Below are 23824 nucleotides of genomic sequence, written 5' to 3'. Positions count from 1 at the left end.
CTAAGGAATTGAGACTAAAAGTTTATTTTTTTTCCGCCTCAGTTAGTGAGAAATTGAGGCAAAAAGTCTACCTTTCGTCTCGGTTGGTGAGAAACCGAGGCTAAAAATCAACTATTTTACCTTGGTTGCTAAGGAACCGAGCTAAAAGTCCGCTATTTCGCCTCACTTGGTGAGAAACCAAGGTTAAAAATCTAACGTTTTGCTTTAGTTGGTGGAAAAGTGAGGCTAAAAGTGCACAATTTTCCCTTAGTAAGAAACTGAGGTTAATAGTTCATTTTTTAGCCTCAGTTGTTAGAAATCAGGGCTAAAAGTTTACTTTTTTGTCTCGGTTATAGGAGAATGAGGCTAAAAGTCCAATATTTTGCCTTGGTTGGTGAGAAATCGTGTCACACCCCAAACTCGGAAACCGGGCTCACAAAATTTTCGATCGCCGAATCCGGCGCCGACAGCCTCCGTAGAACCCCATTCTCGGCTCCCATCGCCCATTCGCCAGGTTCCGATCCTGAGATGCTACAAGGAGGATTTTCAACATCAGTTAGATTCGTAATAAATATAACCAAAGGCATAACCCACAAACAACAACCAAAAACTCCATTACATTTTCACTATGATAAAAAACTTTACAAGTACAATGAGCATAAAGGGAAATACAATGAAGATAGACCAAAAGCTCCAAAATGATCTCCCACGCGTCCAAGCCTCAGCGCTGCTGCGATCCAACGTCACCTACACGCAACGGTCGTGCATAAGCTTATAGAAAGCTTAGAGGGTGGTGAAAGTGTATGCTCAAGGTGATAATGCAGCTATGCAGCATCAGAGTAATGCGGAACATGCTGATGAATGCCAAGAATACCATTAACCGTACCAAGGCCATGTGGTGCAAAGGATGATGTCGGCCATACCAAGGCCATGCCATGCGAAATGCAACTCAAGCATACAAATCCTCGTCTAAGTCCACATATCGATACAACTCAAAAATCTAGAATATCACCGGGGTCGAGTACACTCCAAGCCAGATTGCCGCCCCATCGCGCGCAATAAGGTGAGTGGAAAAGACTTCACTATCCGCCTGCCAATATCGGGCTCGGCTCGTCAATAGTGGACCCATTCCTCGAGCTGGTCAGACTCAGCCTAGCTTTGCCCCCTCCTCTCGGGCAGGTAAGGCCACACCCCCTTCCAACCAACCACGACACAGTGGAAAGCGCAACCGTCTAGTAATCGACACTCGGCGCCCATGCACCGACTCAGTCTAGACGTTGGAGTAACCTCTTGGTACCATAAGGGTTTAGGAACTTTCACCCAGGGATATCTATAGCACCCCATGTAGAACAGTATTTTCGGTATCCAATCCTGCCAACCACGATACGTCTGTGGAGGCTACGGCCCTGATGACGCTAGGGCGTACAGTAACCATATCACACAATGCGAATGCATGAATCACACTATCCAGTCATGCAGCAATCCTGCGCGTATCGTGCGCTCATGTAGGGCAACACCCCCTGTACGGGAGCCCCTAAACAATCTGCCCGAAGGCATATGCTATGATCAGTCATTTCTCATATCAAGCATACGTATGATGCATATGATCATGAATCATGGAACTAAACATGTTATATAGGATGGATGATGTTCATAACGAAGATGGGCCTAGACGGCCTAAACATTACATGCATGGGCCCTAGGGAAAGTCATAATGCGGACATTTAACCAACACTATACTTGCAATGGGGACGTCAAACCGCCATTGCTCCCAAGGTATAGCCCGTCGTAAACACTATTACATAAATCATGATGGGATTGCACATTGCAACGGACCTTAGGTATATCCCATTGGGCCTTCAATACATCAAATGGGCCGTATCATATGGGCCTCATATTCATCAAATGGGCCACATCAATGGGCCGCACCAATGGGCCTTATGTGCATTGCAATGGGTCATAACCCGTGGGCCTTAGAATGCATCAAATGGGCCTAATCTCATGGGCCTTATGTGTATCAAATGGGCCACACCAATGGGGCCCCAAATGTACATCAAATAGGCCTCGACCCATAGGCCTTACATATATATCAAAGTGGGCCTCAACCATGGGCCACAAGTAAGCTGAGATGGACCTCCCACCAGCAGAAAATTATATATAATATAATATATAATTTATATGTATATTACATACAACATTATATATAATATAATATTATATATACACACACACACACGTACACACCCACACACGCACGCATCCGAACGCACCCACCGTCCCTGAATGGTGGGGATACAACCAATATACACAGTGGGCTCCACACCAACATCACAGTGGGCTCCACCGCTCAACACCAACATCACAGTGGGCTCCACCGTCCGCCTGGACGGTGGCAACAAAACACGGATATCACTGTGGGCTCCATGTGGGGCCCACCATAATGTTTACACTTCATCCAACCCGTTGATAAGGTCAAGTAGACCTAGATGAAGGGTGAAAACAAATTTCACCCTGATCCAAAACTTCTGTGGACCCAAAAAGGGTTTCAAAGGTAGAGGTTCAATCCCACTGTTTCCTACGGTGTGGGCCACCTGAGATTTAGATCATGCTGATTTTTGGAGTGGGCCCACTTCAGAGAGTAGCCCACCCGATGAACGGGTTAGATGACAGAAAACATCAAGGTGGGAGCCGTGGGTTGCTGCCTGTCCGCCCGTCCGCTCGGATGCTGGTGCGCAGGCAGCGCCTGCTGCTATCCTGACACAGCACCTACTGCTGCTGTGATGTATTTTTTTATTATTATTTTCAGTTTTTCTATGGTTTTCATAGGTGGGGTCCACATCTAGACAATCCACTCCGTCCAATGGCCCTCCATAGCTCCAGACAAGCAAAACAAGCCCAATATTGGGCATATTTCGCCGTATAAAAGCAATAGGGAAGGTTTTAATGGTGAAAATCACCATTTGCTACGGTATGGCCCGACAGAACCTCGGGTTGACACTATTTTTTGGTTCAACGCCTAAAATAAGGTTGAGAGGAGAATGGACGGCGTGGATTGAAGACATACATCAAGGTGGGACCAAAATGAGTGGGCCTCCCCCATTGGCTTGGAACCAAGCCAATATTTGTTTTTCCTTCCAACAAACGTCCAGCGTCCCTGGACGCTGGACTTAGCATAAACATTAGAGGTGGGCCCTGCTTAGGTGGGCCACCAAGTGGGGTATGGTGTGGGTACAATACACACAAAGTGGGCCCCACTTGAACATGGTTTGGATAAAATACATGTCTCATGGTGGGGTCCATTCAAGTGGGCCACACAATCATATCAAGATCTAAAAAAAAAATAAAAGAAAAAGATAGGGAGAGAGAGAGATGGAGAGTGAGACTCGCGTGATGGAGGGACCCCGGCACTATGGGCCCTCCCTTACACTAAATCATACATCAAGTGGGTCCCATTACATGTGGGCCCATTAAATTAAAATCCAACGGTGGAGATCCCTTCTCCACTAAATTAGACGGTCTAGATGACCCTAAATATGCAAGAAAATAAACATCATGATGGGGTCCATGGAGAATGGCCCCATCATGGAATGATCCTGATGATCCAAGTGGGCCATTGGCCACATCTTAGGGTCCAAAGTGAGATCCAAACCATTGATCGGTTGGCCTCACTTGGCCCATCTTAAAACATCAAAAATTACCCTATCAAAGCACCCACCGCCTGATCTTCTTACTCCATTGGCTTCCTTAGCTCCTTGTGCTTCTCTTTGATGGAGGAAGATGAGAAATAGATGGCTAGGATTGGAGATCTAGGGATGGAAAGGTGGGCCACACTTGCATTTTCTCACCATAGGAGGGCTTGGACGTGAGGCTCTCTTGCTTGGATTGGATTTTTTTGAAAAAAATGAAGAAGAGAGAGAGTTGTAAAGGGAGAGAGAGAGGGAGTGATGGGTGATGGAGTGATGGATGGGAGAGAGAGGGATGGGTGTAAGAGCTTCTTTTTGACTTTTGTGGCAAAAGTTGTAAGAAAGGTAAGGCTTGTGTAAGAACTTTTTGACTTTGGGGCTTGCTTGAGAAAAGGTGAAAGGTGATGTGTCCTTTACATGATGGGATTGATGGGTTGATTGATTGATGTGACACCTTGTAGAGATTCTCTCGGAATTCGCATGCGCGGCGTTTTCCTCGCACCGAACGCTGGTCCACATCTCCCGACCAGGGTATCGCGTCGACGCGCGAGTTGCGGCATCGGGACCGCAGCGACGACGCGGTCGCTAAGGTACGAGTCCTGGGTTGAGTCAACTCGGGTTAACGGCATGAGAATCAGGGTCGCGCGCAAACACCGGTTAAGGGTCGAAGGTTGCCGGAATTCGACCGGGAAGACCGCGGAAGCCTATGGAACAGTACGGTCTAGGATACGGGGCTTACAAATCGAGGCTAAAAGTATACTATTTTGCCTCGTTTGGTAAGAAATTGAGGCTAAAAATTCATCATTTTGCCTAAAAATTCATCATTTTGCCTCAGTTAGTAAGCAACTGAAGATAAAAGTCAAATTTTTTATCTCAGTCATTAAAAACCAAGGTTAAAAGTTCATTTTTTTTTCATCGGTTACAAATGAATCGAAGCTAAAGGCTTGTTTTTTCACCTCAGTTGCAAAAGAACCGAAGTTAAAAGTACAATATTTTGCCTCAGTTAATAAAAAACCTAAGTTAAAGTTGAGAATTCTAAATAAAATTGATGAATTTTGAAAATTTAAGAATCTTGAAAACAGTTGAGAATTTTAGATGAAATTGAGAATATTGAAACAATTGATAATTTTGACAATTTTGAAAGGAAAAATTGAGATTTTTGAAAAAAAATGAATTTTGAAATTTCAAAGAACTAAGAATTTTTAAAAATTTTGAGAATTTAAAAAAAATTAAGAATTTTTTTTTGAAAAATTAAGAATAAAAAATGATAATTCTAAAATTTTATGATTTTTTTTTTTAAAATTGAGAATTAAAAAAATTAAGAATTTTGCAAAATTTTGATAATTTTAAAAATAATCAAGAATTTTGAATTTGAGAATCTTGAAAAAATTGGAAAATTTTAAAAATTGAGAAATATAAAAAAATTAAGAATTTTCAAAAATTGAAAATTTCAAAAAAAAGGAAAAGGCTACCTGAATTATTATATTTTTGATAATTTCAAAAAAACTAAGAATTTTTAAAATTTGATAAATTTCAACGCTAAATCCAGTTGCCCTTGGGAATTTTAAAAAACTTTAAGAATCTTGAAATTTTTTTAAAAATAATTTTCATAAAATTCATAATTTTGAAAATAATTAATAATTTCTGAAAAATTGATAAATTTGGAAATTTTAAAAATTTTGAAAAAATAATAAGTGAATTTTGAAATTTTGAGAATTTTAAAAGAAAATTGATAATTTTTTTTTTAAAGAGAATATTGAAAGAATTGATAATTTTTAAAAATTTTGATAATTTTAATAGGTTTTTATGGATGGTATGGCATCTTGTTTCCACTGTTTTATGTCGTGCGGTCCTCAAGGTTTGGCTCTGCCTCATTCCTTAGCTCATACGTTAAAATGATCCCTCCCAATTGATGGAGGATACATCACATACATTATGTGGGGCCCGCATAACTTGGTGACGTCATTTCAGGAGGGAACCTCGCTGCTCAACCTGTTCCGCGTCCCTTATTATGGAAACGGATTGGCTACTCCCCGCCACCAGCTAATGGCTGATGGTCGGTGCTCGGTGGGCCCCACGGTGATGTATATGTTTCGTCCATGCCGTCCATCTATTTTTCTATATCATTTTAAGAAATGATAAAAAAAAAAGAAAAAAAGAAAAAAAAAAAGAGGTATATTCCAATCTCAAGTAGACTACATTGCAAGCAACAGTGTTGAATGAACCTTGACCATATAAACAGATCTTTGTTGTTTCCCTTCATCTACGTCTATATATAAACCGATCTGATGTCAAATAAACAGTACAGTGGGTGGAGAAATTTAATGGTGGATGTCCAATTAATACTGTTTTCTTGTTGTGTTGTCCATCTGAGATTTATATACCTCTAAGTTTTTGGATCAAGCTCTAAAATGATCGTTAAAAATGGATGAACAGAATGGATGAAACACATACATCATGGTGGGTCCCACAGATCACTGACCATCAGCCACGGGGCCGGTGGGGAGTAGCCAATCCGTTTCCGCCCTATACTTGGGAGTTAATTAGGTACGCCTCGGCCTCACCAAACATGGTACGACCTGGCTATGGGGCCCACTTTGATATATGAATTGTAAATCCACTCAGTTCATCTATGTTTTCAGCTCATTTTAGTCAGGAACCTGAAAATGAAGTAGATCCAAATCTCAGGTGGACCATGCCATTGTAACAATGACGATTGACCATTAAAACCTTCTTGTGGGACACAAAAGTTTTGGATTAATCTGATAATTTATTTTTCCATTAATATTGATTTATTTTGACATTATCAACAGATTAGATTGAAAATAAATACTATGGAAACATTACAGTGGGCCGTAGGATGTTTTTAACGATGGGCGTTCAATTTCCACTAGTTCTTATGGTATATTACACACGAGATTTTATCTTATTAATTTTAATTCCCATGCATTGAAATGATCTGAAAAAACGGATGGACGGTGTGGATATACATTACACATATCAAGGTGAGCCCCACGGCCAGGTCGCACTATGTTGGGTCAGTTCGGGCCGCACCTAAGCCGCTTCCTCGACGCGGATTTCCTGCCCAGAAATTTACCACTGTACAACCCATTTTATGTCCCGTTTACCTGTCGAACTCCACCTCTTTTTACCTCACCAGAATAAGCCCCAGCTGTACAGACACCTTCCAAAATGTCAAAAATGCCCCTGCTTTTTCACTTTCAGTCCATTCTCTCCTTTATACCCAAATACATGGCCAGACTCTATCATCCTCTATCATCCCTATTTCTTATTTTCACCTATTTTCTTCACTAAATCTCCATATAATCTCCATCATACTATCACATTACATCTTCCATGTTACATTCTACTCAAGCCTAAGTGTATTCTTTTTATGAGAGGACGCGAATGCATTAATAGATGTGAAATCTTGAAGACCTTCTCCAAAGAACGTGTTTCACATTAACACACTCTTATTCTTTTTCTCAAACACGGATTTTACTGAGTGTTAGGGAGTGATTGGAGTTAGCGGTCAATTACCTTGAAGTTTAAATTCTAGGTAAATTCTTAAGTGTTTACCTAAAAGTTCATGGTCAATTTCACGTCATCAATATCATGCATTGCTAAGTCAATTTTACGTGGCTATTCAATTTGATGAAGTTTCGTGGTCAATTTCACTTAGGTCCCGGTCAATATACTGAATTGATCAGTCAACTTCATGCACTACTTGGTCATTTTCACGTATTTTACCATCAAATTGTACTGCATTTCTGTAATACGATGGTGAATTTGTAGTGTATTTTTGGTAATACAACTATGAATATTATATATTGAATACATCTGTTGCTTTCTTTGAAATTGCGAATTGTTATCACTACGATTCAAATTTCCAATAAGACATTCATTTCACGGTCAATTCCATTTATTTCACGGTCAATCCCCTTCACTTCACGGTCAATTCCATGTGAATCCCCGTAACTTCACGGTCAATTCAATTCATTTCGCGGTCAATTCCCTTCACTTTACGGTCAATTCCATGCATTTCACTGTCATTTTCCTTCCTTCATGTTTAATTCAATGCATTTCACGGTCAATTCCCTTCACTTCACGGTCAATTCCATGCATTTCACAGTCAATTCCCTTCACTTCACGGTCATTTCCATTCATTTTACAGTCAATTCCCTTCACTTCACGATTAATTCCATGCATTTCCCGGTCATTTCCCTTCACTTCATGGTCGATTCCCTTCACTTCACGGTCATTTCCATGCATTTCATGGTCAATTTCGGTGATTCCGTTTCATTTCACAGTCATTTCCAGGCATTTCACAGTCAATTCCCTTCACTTCACGGTCATTTTCATGCATTTCACAGTCAATTCCAGCGATTCTGTTTCATTTCATGGTCATTTCCATGCATTTCACCGTCAATTCCCTTCACCTCATGGTCATTTCCATGCATTTCACGGTCAATTCCCTTCACTTCACGGTCATTTCCATGCATTTCACAGTCAATTCCCTTCATTTCACAGTCATTTACATGCATTTCACAGCCAATCCCCTACAGTTCACCGTCAATTCCATGCATTTCACGGTCAATTCAATTCATTTCATGGTTAATCCCCTTCACTTCACGGTCAATTCCATGGATTTCACAGTCATTTCCCTTCACTTCACGGTCATTTCCATTCATTTCATGGTCATTTCGATGCACTTCATGGTCAATTCCCTTCACTTCATGGTTAATTCCCTTCATTTTACGGTCAATCCCCTTCACTTCACGGTCAATTCCCTTCATTTTACGGTCAATCCCCTTCACTTCATGGTCAACTCCCTCTTCACTTCACGGTCATTTTCATGCATTTCACGGTCAATTCCCTTCACTTTTCACAGTCAATTCAATTCCCCTAGGGCCTGTTTGAATTTCCATCATACATGTAAATCACATACATCACGGTGGGCCCCACATTAATTTTGTAAATATATCTAGTTAAGTGTTAAAAAAGTAAGTTGTCACATCTACATTGGGAAAGATGTGGTAATTACATAGGTAAATAATTATTACCCATTTACATGGTAATTACAAGTGAGCCCAAAAATCAAACATAAGTTCACTCACTTTGCAATCATATTTAATCACTTCAGGACCGAGAAGTGAAGGGAATTCATCACGAAGTGAGCAAACCTACCCTAGAAGTGAGTGAAATTGACTGTAAAGTGAGTGAAAATCATCGCGAACTGAGTGACATACATCCCTGCAATTTAGAACTTTAAAAATCTAACCGATAAGTCGGTCATATTTGAGCTAGTACAATAGTGGATTTCCTACTACTTGGTCAAATCCACCATATACATGTGAATACTAAACGAGTTATATTATTGTGTTTGTTTTCAGAAAATGGCTTCGGTAATCATCATATGCTCATATGGTAGGGAGTTAGCGAAAACAATCGATATACGTACAAGGGTGGAGACTCGAAACCTACAGCTATGGGCGTTAACATTCCATATGAACAGCTTCTATCGAAAATGTACAAAATTACGAATAGTAGACCTGAGGATTACGATATAAGGTTGAAAGTATTGTATCCTTGCACAAACGAATCAGTCCCTCCAGCTGTAATTAAAGACGATGAAGATGTGAGAATGTTCTTGACAGCACAGCTAAAGCACCCGAATCACTACATCCCTTTATTCATCGAGACAATGCAACGTGTTAATGAAGCAGTACTCAAAGACCCAGTGGGTTACAGTGGGTTCGAACATGACGCCCTAGCAGTAGAAAGTTTGGGTGAGGAACATATCTTGAATTACGAATATATGACATCACCTTCACAGGTTCCTCTAAGCAACACTCCGGTACCCAAGCCGGCTCATACATCAAACTTTATGACAAGTCAAGTGAGGGCGTCGGCTGATGCGAACCTCAGAAGTGAATATACGACATCACCTTCATTTACGAGAGTAGATTTGCCCTCAACATCCAACACCGGAAATGTAAGTGAAAGCAACATTCCATTGCCCGAGTAGGCTCGAACATCGGACTTCACCACTAGGCTTTCCATTGTCTTTCGAGGATGTTGGTTTCACCAATGCAGACCTGTCACTGTATTCATATCCACTTGATGACCTGATTGATATAGCTATTGGCCAAATGTTTAAGGATAAGAGCTAGTATAAGTATATTTTGAGCCAATTTGCAATTCGCAACAACTTTCAATACAAGGTGTTGTATTCCACATCAAAGAAATTCACCGTGGTATGTATGGAAGATAAGTGTGAATGGAGGGTACACGCATCTAGGGTGAATGATGCAGAGATATTCAAGATTAAGACCTACAAGTCTATACATACTTGTGGAATGTCATGAATGAAGAGCGATCATCGGCAAGTGAGCAGTAAGCTGGCTAGTGAACTGGTTGTCAATTGCATTGAGCAGCGCCTGGGGTTAAGGCCGAAGGACATAATATTTACAATGCAAGAGAAGTATAATATTCTTATTAGCTATAGGAAGGCATGGCGCGCTAAAGAGATTGCAATTCCCTTACATACCTTAGCGATTCGTTAGGGGATCTACCTGGTCTTGTGATCATATTAGATTAGCATAAAGGTCTAATGAAAGAAGTTCCACAAGTCTTCCAAGTAGCAATCCATGGCTACTGCGCGTATCATATATACCGAAACTTGGTGGACATGTTCAAAGACAAGTCGTTAGAAATCTATTACTGGTAAGCTGTAAAGACTTGTAGGGGGGCTGAGTTTAATAAGTTAATGCATGATATCGAACTTGCTAACCTCCTAGTACATGCATGGCTGAGGAAAATAGCTTATGAAAAGTGGGCATCTTCGCACTTCTTAGGAAAAAGATTTAATTTGGTCACTACAAACATAGTTGAGTGTGTTAATGCTTTATTCAAAGAAGTACGAGAATATCCGATGATTATACTAATAGAGACAGTCAGATTGAAAATTCAAGAGATGTTCTCTAACAGAAGAGAATCAGAATCATTATTTGTTGGACCGTTAACACTGTGGGCCGAGAAACAATTAAAGGATCTCATATCGAAGGCACGAGATATTTGTTGCATGCAATTTCCCGGGATGAATACTATATTGTAGGAGACTATAATGATAGCGTCAAGTTCAATGAGCTTTCATGTACATGTCGCGAGTTTGAAGTAAAGGGATTGCCTTGTTTTCATGTTCTTTCAGCATGTATAAACTATAATCTTCCTCATTATTCATATCGCTCCCCATTGTACACGACGAGGAATTACCAGATCATGTATGAAAATTCCATGTACCAAGTACAAGATAAGAGTTAATGGAAAATTTCTGCTGGATTCAAGGAGTATTATTCGAGAATCTAGCCCCCGCTACAGATGACGTTAGTTGGAAGACCAAAGAAGGCACGGATCCTTTCCCGTGGAGAGGAACGAACAACAAAAATATGCAGACGTTGCAAATAAACAGAGCATAATCATCGGAGTTGCAAATTTTTAATACCTCTGGAATAATGTAATTTGAAGTGCATTTTTTGTATTATGACTGTAAATGTTGTATATTGAATATATTTGTTGCTTTCTTTGAAATTGTGAGAGTAATTGAATACATTCACTTCACGGTCAATTCCTTTCACTTCACAGTCATTTTCATGCATTTCACGGTCAATTTCCTTCACTTCACGGTCAATTCCCTTCATTTCACAGTCAATTCCCTATACTTCAAAAGAGTAATTAAGGAAATAATTTAATAAAATTAGATTCATATTTGAAATTCGTCTGAAATGAACTTTATTAACTACTCTCTTTACTCTTTAAGATGTTTTCATGCTGCCCGTATGACCAAATTAAGATGCAAATTTTATACAGTGGCAAAAGCAAGCATTTTCAGTTTAAACACACTTTGAATGACATGGTCTTTGGTCCCATACAGGTACAAATGATATTTTGATGTGAACAGCATAACAAACTAGTGTTAACTTATAAGTGGTAAGCATAAACCGAGCAGATCTGAAAGCATAAACTGAATCGCTGCCCAAGCCCGGTCGGAGTAGATTGTACGAGGTTTACAGTAATCTTGGAGTGCAAAAAATTTTCAAGTCTGTGCATTTCAATTCGACTTCTTTTTCTAATCACGAAAGCCTCGGGAGGGTTGATCCGAGGGATGGGTTGACTGCAAAAGGACTGATTAAAACTATATTAGGTTATCTTTCACGGTTAATTCCAGTGATTCTGTTTCATTTCACAGTCATTTCCATGCATTTCACGGTCAATTCCCTTTACTTCACGGTCATTTCCATGCATTTCACAGTCAATTCCCTTCACTTCACGGTCATTTCCATGCATTTCATGGTCAAATTCGGCTATCCCGTTTCATTTCACGGTCATTTTCATGCATTTTACGGTTAATTCCCTTCACTTCATGGTCATTTCCATGCATTTCACAGTCAATTCCCTTCACTTCACGATCATTTCCATGCATTTTATGGTTAATTTCGACGATTCCGTTTCATTTCATGGTCATTTCCATGCATTTCACGATCAATTCTGGCTATATCGTTTCACTTCACGGTTATTTCCATGCACTTCATGGTCAATTCCCTTCACTTCACGGTCATTTCCATGCATTTCATGGTCAATTCCCTTCACTTCACAGTCATTTCCATGCATTTCACGGTCATTTCCGGCAATTAAACTTCATTTCACGGTATTTCCATGCATTTCACAATCACTTCCCTTCACTTCACGGTCATGTCCATGAATTTCACGGTCAATTCCGGCAATTCCCCTTAATGTTACGGTCAATTACATGCATTTCATGGTCAATTCCCTTCATTTCATGGTCAATTCCATGCATTTCACGGTCAATTGCGGCAATTTGGCTTCACTTCATGGCCAGTTTAGTACGTTTGCCACAAAAGAACCAGCCCTAAGAAAGAACGGATATGCCTTGCATTGCCCACCGCACTTAAGCTTCAAGTAATTGTTGATTTTCTGTTATTGCCATGAAGTAACAAAATGGTGATATGATTGATATCGTCGACATGAATGATGACAAATATTTCAATGGTGATTATGTAAAGTGTTCTGTTTAGCCATTCATTGTATGGCCAGAAATCTACTGTTAGATGTGCTTGTATGGGTGTAGCTTATGTAATGAAACGCTTGAGAAATAACAAAGAAAAATGTTGTTGTTCCATCATTACTAGAGTTTTGAAGTAACATTTGAGACAAATGTAAAACCTGCATTTGTTCCTCGTCATTAGTGACTGGTCATGATGCAAAGATCGAACTGAGCTGAAGATCATAGCCATCTGATTTAATGGCGTGAAAGTTAGGAACTGTAGAATAAGGTTTTAAGTCTATTATAAAGTGTTGTGTGACTTTTTCGAGTTGACTCAGAGCTGATTAGATTAGATCCCATTTGACACTGCGATTCAGCAATGAAAAGAAGGATGACTCGATTAACTTAACCGGGTAACCTCAAGTAGGGAAGCAGATTAGCTTGTGTACCATACACCACTGACCTCAATGGTGTGTTGACCTAACTAAGTTCTATGGGCACAACCATGAGGCATGTATTATATCCAAATTGTCCATCCATTTGGCGAGATTGTTGTAAAGCTTGAGCCTAAAATGAAGATAGATCCAAAGATCAAGTGGACCACATTGCAGAAACCCGGTCGACCCCAAGTCACTGTTCGTGTGACCCAGTCAACCCCAAATATGCTAAATCAAGCCAAAGTGGGGTCGACTGGGTTATCTATGGCTACAGATTATAACCGTAGCCATAACCATAGTGCTATGCACTTTTTTTTTTCTTTTTTTTACATGGAGAATTTTATTCTACCTACATTTTTCTCTAATACATATTTATGTAAATATGTATATATAGCATATAAAAAAAATTCTCTCTTTTTTTCATTTCTTTCTTTATTAATTTAACAAGAATATCTTCTAAACCAAAATTAGTTACTTGACATACCATATATGATTTTAGGGCTGAAAGTTGGGCGGGTTCAACCTGACCAACCTGTGACTGACCCGACATTGGGTTGGGCTTGGATAAGATGTATCGGGTTTGGTCTCGGGGTTGGGCCATATAAACACCAACCCGATAAAACTTGGGTTGGGCTCTGGTTGCCTGACCCAACCCGAACTCGATTAATATATAAGTTCCTTATAAATTAATTATAATTGAGTGCAGATCATTTGTATTGAAGGCACAGGAAATTCCAATGCCAACTGCTTTCACTGGTCCACATCATTTTCGATGACTCAAGCTAAAAGGATATGCCGGATTTCCCTCTCCCAAATAAATTGCTTGATACAAAATACGACTTTAGTAGTTGTCATATAATTTAGCTTGTTTGTTTAGAAAAAAATGAACTTATTATGATAAATAACTACACATGTAATTAATAAAATTATAGGTACAAAAAATAAGATGTGTATTGAAAATACAATAAACAAATGTAATAATGAAAATATTAGCATATATCTACCCAACCAACCTGGCCAACCTGACCGAGCCCACTTGGGTTGGGCTTGGGTTGAAAATTTCCAACCCGAAGTTGGGTTGGGCTGGGTTAGGGTTGAGGTATAGGAACCTTGGGTTGGGCTATGGTTGAGCACCAACCCAACCCACTCCACCCAACTTTCAGCCCTATATGATTTTGGGGTAGGAGAAGCTACTTTAGCCAACCAACCTGGTAATTTTCCAAGATTCCATCAGGTCAATGGTCAAAAATCCATTTCATTCACTTCGTGGTCAATTTCAATCAGTTCCCGGTCAATTTCATTCATTTCATTCACTTAAAGGGCATTTCCATGCATTTCACAGTCAATGACCATGAAGTGAAGGGAATTGATCGTGAAATGTATGGAAATGACCGTGAAATGAAACGGAATCGCCGAAATTGACCGTGAAATGCATGGAAATGACCATGAAGTGAAGGGAATTTACCGTGAAATGCATGGAAATGACTGTGAAGTGTAGGGGATTGATCGTGAAATGCATGTAAATGACTGTGAAGTGAAGGGAATTGACCATGAAATGCATGACAATGACCGTGAAATGCATGGAAATGACCGTGAAGTGAAGGGAATTAACTGTGAAATGCATGGAAATGACCGTGAAGTGAAAGGGAATCGCCGAAATTGACCGTGAAAATGCATGGAAATGACCGTGAAGTGAAGGGAATTGACCGTGAAATGCATGGAAATGACCGTGAAATGAAATGGAAACATCGGAATTGACCGTGAAATGCATGGAAAAGATCGTGAAGTGAAGGGAATTGACCGTGAAATGCATGGAAATGACCGTGAAGTGAAGTGATTGTGAAATGCATGGAAATGACCGTGAAGTGAAGGGAATTGACCGTGAAATGCATGACAATGACCGTGAAATGCATGGAAATGACCATGAAGTGAAGTGGAATCGCCGGAATTGACAGTGAAATCCATGGAAATGACCGTGAAGTGAAGGGAATTGACCGTGAAATGCATGGAAATGACCCTGAAGTGAAGGGAATTGACCGTGAAGTGAAGGGAATTGACAGTGAAATGCATGGAAATGACCGTGAAGTGAAGGGGAATCATCGGAATTGACCATGAAATGCATGAAAATGACCATGAAGTGATGGGAATTGACCGTGAAATGCTTGGAAATAATCGTGAAGTGAAACGGAATCATCAAAATTGACCGTGAAATGCATGGAAATGACTGTGAAGTGAAGGGAATTGACTGTGAAATGCATGGAAATGACCGTCAAGTGAAGGGAATTAATCGTGAAATGCATGGAAATGACCGTGAAGTGAAGGGAATTGACCGTGAAATGCATGGAAATGACTGTGAAATGAAACAGAATCACCAGAATTGACCTTGAAATGCATGGTAATGATCGTGAAGTGAAGCAAATTGACTGTGAAATGCATGGAAATGATCGTGAAATGAAATGGAATCGCTGAGATTGACTATGAAATGCATGGTAATGACCGTGAAGTGAAGCGAATTAATCGTGATATGCATGGAAATGACCGTGAATTGAAGGAAATTGACCGTGAAATGTAACGTCTTAGAAAAATCTGTACAAGGACCCGAGTACCACCTAAGGCAGAACTACCTAAGGACCAATCCTGTCGTATAATTTAGGCAGAATTTAGTTAAGTACTAAACTAAATAATCGGTCGATTAAGCTTGGGCCACCATTTTCACAAATGAGAAGGCCTAAAACCATTAGTACCACTAACCTAATGTCATTTTAAAACCTAGGAGAAATCTCAAGAGCCTGTCGCTCTCGGGAGTACATTGAAACCCCGTATCAGACTTAGACTGCACGTCGAGAGTCCGATGACCGTGAAACTATAAGACTATGTCCGTCCTACTGGACTTGACAACCATCACGAAAATCAAGCCTAGATAGTGTCTAGAAACGCACAATTTGAGCCATGAGTGAGTGCGTAAGAAATGCGAATATCTTTAGAAAATGAACTGAAACTTAAGTGAATTGGGCCGTTTGCTCTCACGCGAAATTGAGGATTTCGAACCATCAGTTTCTGACCAAACTTCGCCCATGCAGAAAGAAAATCTCCTTGCACATATCCGTATAACTGTGGCCCCGATTGAGTAAGCATGGACGCTGATCTGATGCAGGCTCTCCATGGACGGCTTATTTGATATCACCGAAATCGTGTCCTGGCATAGATCCATTGTTAGGGAATGTACCTTATGACGTAGGTGGGTCGTAGGCCTCCCTATGAGCCTTGTTTGTCAGTAACAGCTGCCCAAAGGGTATAAACTATGTATATAGTGGCCTTGGGGCCATTTGCATCACTTCTGGGCTTATAAATAGCCTTTATTTCACCCCTCCTCTCTCATATACGAATTTCACAAAAACTTTAAGGGAGAGAGGAGAGAAAAGAAAAGAAAAGAGGAAGGAGAGAAGGAAGAGCTTGGGAGATTGTTGTAGGAATCCTCTCTCACGATTTCATGCACCAAATCTCCGTCCCGTTACCCTACACAATCTTTTTCGGCTACGATATGGGTAAGAAATCCTAACCCTAATATCGTTGTAGAGATCCAGGTTAATTATTTGTCAACCTACCTAACCTATTCCATCATTTAAGTGCCCGACGTTTCATTTTCAGAAACGTAAAGTTTAAACCGAGTCCGTATCGAGCATCCCGACGAAAGGTGCGGACTATAAACGCTTAGGTTGCAGTTATCAATGCTTTCATGTCAGCTAATGATTTATGTCTGACTTGATTGCTACTGTATTGTCTTAGATACGTCGATTTCTGTATGATATACATATATGAACTGTGATGAGTAAAAGATGCATCACATGTATTTGTTGAAATGTTTGAATGAACATTTGAACATGACTTGTGCTTTCCATGATTACTGATCTAGGATTCATCATAGTTATATGTATGTTGATCTCTCTGTATAAGGAATTGCTAAATTATAGGATGTAACTAACTTACTCTAGATAATTGGTGAAGTGTAGTCTAAGTGTTTGATGAATTGCTTGAATGAGAAATGGTTGGTGATTTATATTTATTATAAGTATTAAGATAGGATTCTTTATTGCCTTATGCATATATACAGTTTCTTTTATGTAATCATATTTGCCTTTATGTGATTAATTGATAAAAATGCAAGTGTTTGGTAATATGATCGATGTGTATGATGAAATACTCAAATGATGAATTCACTTGGATTGTTTGTTAAAATACTGAGACGATTATCACATGTGTCTACTTGCTGTATATGAGTAGGATTGAAGCTACAACGTAGCCCAGGAAATCGGTAAATGTCCCTGTTTGGGTGGCAGAACTAGTCTCGTCACATTGGGTATACTAGATGAATCTGGGTCGCACGACGATTGTCGACAGTGGTTAGGCTACGAGGAGTGATTATGCGCTCCATGTTCATTAAGTCAGCGTGTGCCCGTACTAATCGAGCTTGCCTAATGAATCGATTGGCCTATTGTGTGTTTACCATGTATGAACACTACTGCTTGAATCTAAGGTACCTCCACCAATGTAAAGGCCTACTTTAACCATGGTACCACGATCCAGTAAGACTCATGAGTCAGGCATGGTGGTATGGGACACTGTGTTTAAGTTGTCGGCCTACGCTGGGGTGACGAGCCTCCCCGTAGTGACCAATGAGCAACTCAGACTCGTAAGCCGGGCATAGTGGTATGGGACACTGCGTTCGTGCTGTCAGCCTATGCTGAGGTGACGAGCCTCCCTTAGTAACCGCGAGTATAAACTCTTAAATTTGCCTATTGACTGCTTTTCATTAGGAGTGATGACCCTACAACTTACCCATCGTATGTGCTTAACTAGGAGTGACGAACCTAGATGGATCCTTCAATTCGAGTCAATGATATAAAGGGAGGTACTCTAGTTTTCCAAACTTGCTGTATGAATAGACTCAATTAATTACTTAACTAACATGACCATGCATCGTATTACATTAGTTAGGATGTGTTTTAAAGGCGATGAAGTTGCACCATTTTGAGGAAGTGATGTCATATGCGAAATAGGTTGTCAGAGTCGCTTGTGAGGGAGCGTCAATGCGAGGGCATACATCATTACTTGCACTCTATTTCTTCATTAAAAAGAGTATTTAGAAAGTGATTGTTAGTTTGCTTTATCATTACTGCTTGTTTGACTTGATAACATGTTAACTTTTGTATTATAGAACCACTGAGTTAATCACTCACTCCCATCCTGGGACGGTGTTTTAAAACACCAATTAGACTCTGATTTAGATGCAGGTGCTGACGAAGTCTATGCAATGGAGTAGAACTTTATGGATGAGGAGGAGAAATTCTCTTACTTTCAGCTCTCGGGCGGGTCGATGTAGATCTCGTGCCGATGCGCAAAGACCACGGGGATATTTGGCTTAGTTGAACACTTTACATTTTCATATTTTATTCATTTTGAAACGATATATGTATATATTAAACCCGACTATGTACTCATACTCTGAAGGTTTGTGAAACACCCATATGCTTAAATTAATATGTTTCAGACTTCCGCTTGCTTAATTTAATTATATCCGAAGTATGATATGTTGTTTTAGTATAATCTCACTCATGCTTAACTCATTAATATGGACAAAATCTGAACATCATCGTCCATACTACATAAGTGATGTTCTGAATCTCAGGAGTAGAGCCTTGCTGGGTTACAGGTTGGTATCAGAGCATGAATTTGATTAAACTGGACTTGGGTTATAGTTAACACGGTGTACTCTGACTTAGGAAGGGGGCGATGGAATTTAGAGACCACATTAGGATCTCAAAGTTTCACCAACGGGCGAGACCAAATACTATAGTTTAGTCCACAACGTATCTTAGATCACGTGAATTGATCTAAGTCGCCTCTAGGTCATCAGTTGACGAGTTTGAGTCGTTAGTTGACAAGTTTTGAACTTGAAACGGACCCAAGTGGCGTGAATACGCGCGCTTTGGACCACGAGAATGGACCCTACGGGCCTAAGGACCTAAATCTCGAAGTTCAGTGGGGCTCAGGGGGTCCCACAGACCAAAATACATCACCGGAAGGGGGTGGCCACCGTCCCATGGAGGAGGCACCGTTGGACCGACCAAATGGGCACAGCGGCACTGCCTGGTCGGCGGCGCACCGCCGGCCTGTCCAGTAAGGTGCGGCAGCGCCACGAGATCGGTGGCGTACTGCCGTCCGGCTGACCAAGGTGGGTCCCTCCCACGTGTGGGGCCCCCTTTAAACCCTTCAAACACCTCTCTTTCCTCATTTTACCCATTTTCAACCCCTCAAACCCATCTAAACTCTCTAAAGACCCTCTTTCTCTCTCAAATTTCATTTCTATACATCCAAATCCCCCATTTTCTTTACATCCTACACCCCTTCACCACTATTTCTTAAAAACCATCCTTTACATCTCCTAATCTCCCTTATTCTCACTCATTTGAGCACAAAACCCTCCTTTTTGTGTCTCATAACCTTCATACCTCCAAATCCACTCCTTGCTCAAGGTTTTTCCATCGCAATGGCTCTTTTTGAGATCGTGACCGCCATCTTCTCCATTTCGATACTCCTTTCCTTCATGGGAAAGAAGAGAGCAGCCCCAGACGAGGCCGAGCCAAGCCGTCCAAGTTACTTTAAAAAGAAGACAAATGCACAAACAAGTGCGAGCATCGATTGGAGGTCAAAGCGGGACCTCGATCCTCAAATCCCGATAGAGAGGTCCTTACCGGCGGGCACCGGACTCGGTAAGTTCCGTAATCGGAAGGTTATTTTCGAAGCTCACGTGGATGAGAAACTATTTGGGATATATACAGTGATCATCCACCTCTTGGAGAACGGGTGGGGCCTCATATTTGAAGGAAAAACACACGCTAGTGAGGGCACCGTACGCGCCTTTTATGCACACATAAGGGACCCAACTCTTGAGCCTCTCTAGTTTACCATCTTCTTGGGGAGAACAGAAACCAAGGTCGATGTGGATATCATGACACGTATCAGGGGAGTAGAGCGTGGTGTTGTGCATGTTAGCGAGACTAATCTTGCTAGTGGACAGGAGAGAGATCGCCACAATCGCTTCCTTTGTGGCCAGCTTGTTGATTGGAGGTGAGGGAACAACCTCGCATCGACACATATGACGAAAGATTTCTGCCTGCTCCACCATATATGCATGTACAATGTATATCCAAGATGGAGCAACCACACAGAATGTACTAGATTTATGGTGGACTTCCTGTACCGAGTTGGATAGGGAGAAAAGGTGTGCCTACCTACTCTTGCCTTGACCCAGATAATCAATACGGCACGGTATGCTCGGGGAGACGGCTCCCTCTCATTCGGCCAACTCATTTGGAAGATCGCCCGCAACTTTGGATTCAGGCTCCACATTGACAACCTCGCCCCTGTCCATTTCATCAACGAGTCTACTCTCAACAATATGAAAATAGGCCCCAGGCAATGCCAAGCCAGAATTGAAGAATTTGGGGATGAGTAGAAGAAGAGATCGAAGAAGAGGAAGGCGGTGAAGGAGAGGAAGACAGTGAAGAAGAGGAGCAGGAGGAAGAAGAGGGGGCCCAAGACTCAGACGGGGGGCCTCCTACTGCTCGTGATGACCGCCACGATTGGGCTGCCCTAGACGCCCGCATGGCCAAGATTAAGAAAAATCAGGCCTACTTGAAACAGAAGTTCAAGAAAAACCAGGCCTACCTGAAGTAAAAGTTTAAGAGAATGTCCCGTACCCTGAAGGCCCTCCTGTGCTGTATGCAGGATAAGGGAACACCTCCACCTTCGCCAGAATCGGAGGATTAGTATTATAGTTGTAGTTGCTTTTTGTTTCTTTTTGTAATAGCCTTGGATAGGCTTAGTTTGGATGCTAGGTTAGTAAGTGTTGAAGCTTTTTATAGTAAGCTTTCATGTATTCTCTGTCATAGTGCATGTAATGCCAAAGCATATGTAACTATGACAATTTTTGTTAAATGAAATGCATGAAGTTCCTTTTGTTTAGAAATGCGTAGAATGTTTGGAAAAAGTTGATGATGTTATCCTAACCCTATAAATGTTATACCCTATGTTGTATATAGGGAATGCCTCCTAAAACTACTCAGAACATGACACGTCTCTCACTTGGCAGGATGATTGACGAGGCCCCTCTCCCGAGTGATAGCCAAACAAACCCTAGTTTGGGTCCGAGTAGCAAGATGATGCCAGATTCACAACTGCCCACTGGCCCCACAAATGGGCCAACACCGAGTGCACCACTGGTTCTAGGTCAGAACCGCACGTCTTCGTCGATGCCACACATGCCTCAGGTAGCCTCTTCCCCTGATAGGTTGGAGCAGATGATGCTCTTAATGCAAAAGCAACAATAGGTTCTGGTAACTATAGCGGGGGCCATCACACAAAACATTAATGTGGCCCCGCTAATGCCACACGTACATGCTACTGGGACTATGACTGCAAGTGGCTTGTTTGAACACTTTCAGTGCCTCCATCCTCCCACTTTTGCGGGTACTCATAAACTCGAGGAGGCTGAGTATTAGTTGGATCGCATATCTAAGATGTTGAAGCCATTACACTATACTGAAGTGGAACAGGTCGAGCTTGTTACGTATATGTTTGAAAATGAGGCTAGCCTCTAGTGGGATAGCATCTTACGAGCCATTCCCCCAAGATTTGCGTGGACGTGGGACGAGTTCGAAACACGTTTCCACGGGAAATACTTACCCCTTACTTACCATAATGAAAAGGAGGGTGAATTCCTCTACCTCAGACAAGGGAGAATGATAGTGGCAGAATACGAGAATCATTTCATGGAGCTGGCTAGATATGCTCTTTTGATTTTGGCAAACGAGCCGATGAGAATGTGTTGATTTTCAGAAGGGTTGTGAGCTGACATCCACACCAAGATGTGTTGCACTAGCTTCCCCAACTATACTGAGCTAGTGAACATGTCCCTGCGAGCTGAGCAGGATGGTGAACGAGTGTCTCGAACATGCATACCAATGGGCCCGAGGCCTGGGCCCGAATTGCAGAACCGGCCGTTTTTCGGCAAGAGGCCGCGTGTGAACTCACCTCCAAGACCAATGGCTTCATCGGCTTAGCAGAGGCGATCCGATCTTTGGTGTACCTATTGTAATAAAGCGGGCCATACTGACCCCTTTTGCTTTACCAAGATGAAAGATAACGGCTACACACCGCCTCAGAGGGTCAATCGCTAGCCACTGTATGCTATTTCAGCCCCTCCTTTGCGATTTGTGGCACCGATGCAACCGTACAACCGGCCTCCTATATCCCGAAATAGGCCGCCACAACGACCTATGATGGCGTCGCCTAACCTCTTGCAACAAGCTCGCGTACATGCACTCGCTGCCGAAGCATCTGAATCAGTGGTTGCAGTACCACTAACCTTTGAAGTCAATGCCCACATTTAAGGTACACCTATATTCCTGTTGGTGGACACCGGGTCTACTGTTTCAATGATAGCATGTTCTACAGTCAAGCGTTTAGGGTTGGACACTACCCCTATGAATGGGGTGAGAGTCATCGCTGCAGCAGGAACCTTCTCAAACACCATTAAGCTTTGTAAGAGTTGCTCGATAGATTTAGGGAGCAGAGTGGTGTGCATTGACCTAATTGTAACCCGGATATATTATTACAACGTCATCCTCGGCATGGATTGGCTCACCGAAATGAAGGCAGAGATTGACTGTGAAACCAGATTGGTGACAGCCCATGGGTCCAAGGGTACGACCTTCACCTTCCTAGTTCAGGTTAGTTGTGCTTACCGCATTCGTTGTTACGCCTCCCTATTGGAAAATTGTGATAGTCCGTCGCTTGGGGACACACCAGTAATCCAAGATTTCATGTATGTGTTCAGAACGATCATTTGACTACCTCCTCAACACGAGATCGATTTTACCATCGACCTTGTGCCAGGTGCAACACCTATCTCCTTACCGACGTATCACATGCCTCCACGTGAAATGGAGGAATTGAGGAAGCAGATTGATGATTTGTTGGACTCGGGTTTTATACGCCGAGCGTATCTCCTTAGGGAGCACTTATGTTGTTTGTGAAAAAGGATGGATCGCTGCGGTTGTGTATAGATTATCGCAGGATAAATTACGTCACGGTAAAGAACAAGTATCCTCTGCCCAGGATAGATAGTTTATTCGACCAATTGAAGGGGGCTCAGTATTTTTCTAAGATAGACTTACAGTCCGGGTATCATCAGTTGTGCGTTAGGGATGAAGACGTGTAGAAAACAGTTTTTAGGACCAGCTTCGGGGACAACGAATTCCTCATGATACCGTTTGGACTTACAAATGCACCGACCGTATTCATGGATCTCATGAACCGGGTGTTTCGGTCGTATCTTTAATGTTTCGTCATCGTATTCATCGACAGCATTCTGATATACTCAAGGAGTTGGAAAGACCACGAAGAACACCTGGGAGCAGTCTTTGATACTCTTAGGCAGAACTAGTTGTTTGCGTAGTACCAAAAATGCGACTTCTGGAAGGAAGAAGTCAAGTTTTTGGGACATGTAGTTTTCGAGGAAGGAATCGTCGTGGACCTTGCCAAGGTGACCGCGGTATAGGACTGGGAGCAGCCTGGCTCAATCATAGAGGTGAAGAGTT

The 23824-nt window shown here is 41.6% G+C and overlaps 1 long non-coding RNA gene across 1 annotated transcript in view; it reads left to right on the top strand.

The window, feature by feature from the left end:
* LOC131231980 (uncharacterized) overlaps nucleotides 1-23824 on the top strand; it is a 35020-nt gene that overhangs the window by 2339 nt on the left and 8857 nt on the right. The gene's annotated exons all lie outside the window — the stretch shown is intronic.

This window comes from Magnolia sinica, chromosome 17 (assembly GCF_029962835.1).
Source record: "Magnolia sinica isolate HGM2019 chromosome 17, MsV1, whole genome shotgun sequence".
Classification (NCBI taxonomy): domain Eukaryota; kingdom Viridiplantae; phylum Streptophyta; class Magnoliopsida; order Magnoliales; family Magnoliaceae; genus Magnolia; species Magnolia sinica.
The sequence above is the reverse complement of the archived record's forward strand: the minus strand, read 5'-3'. Positions and strand labels throughout refer to the sequence as shown.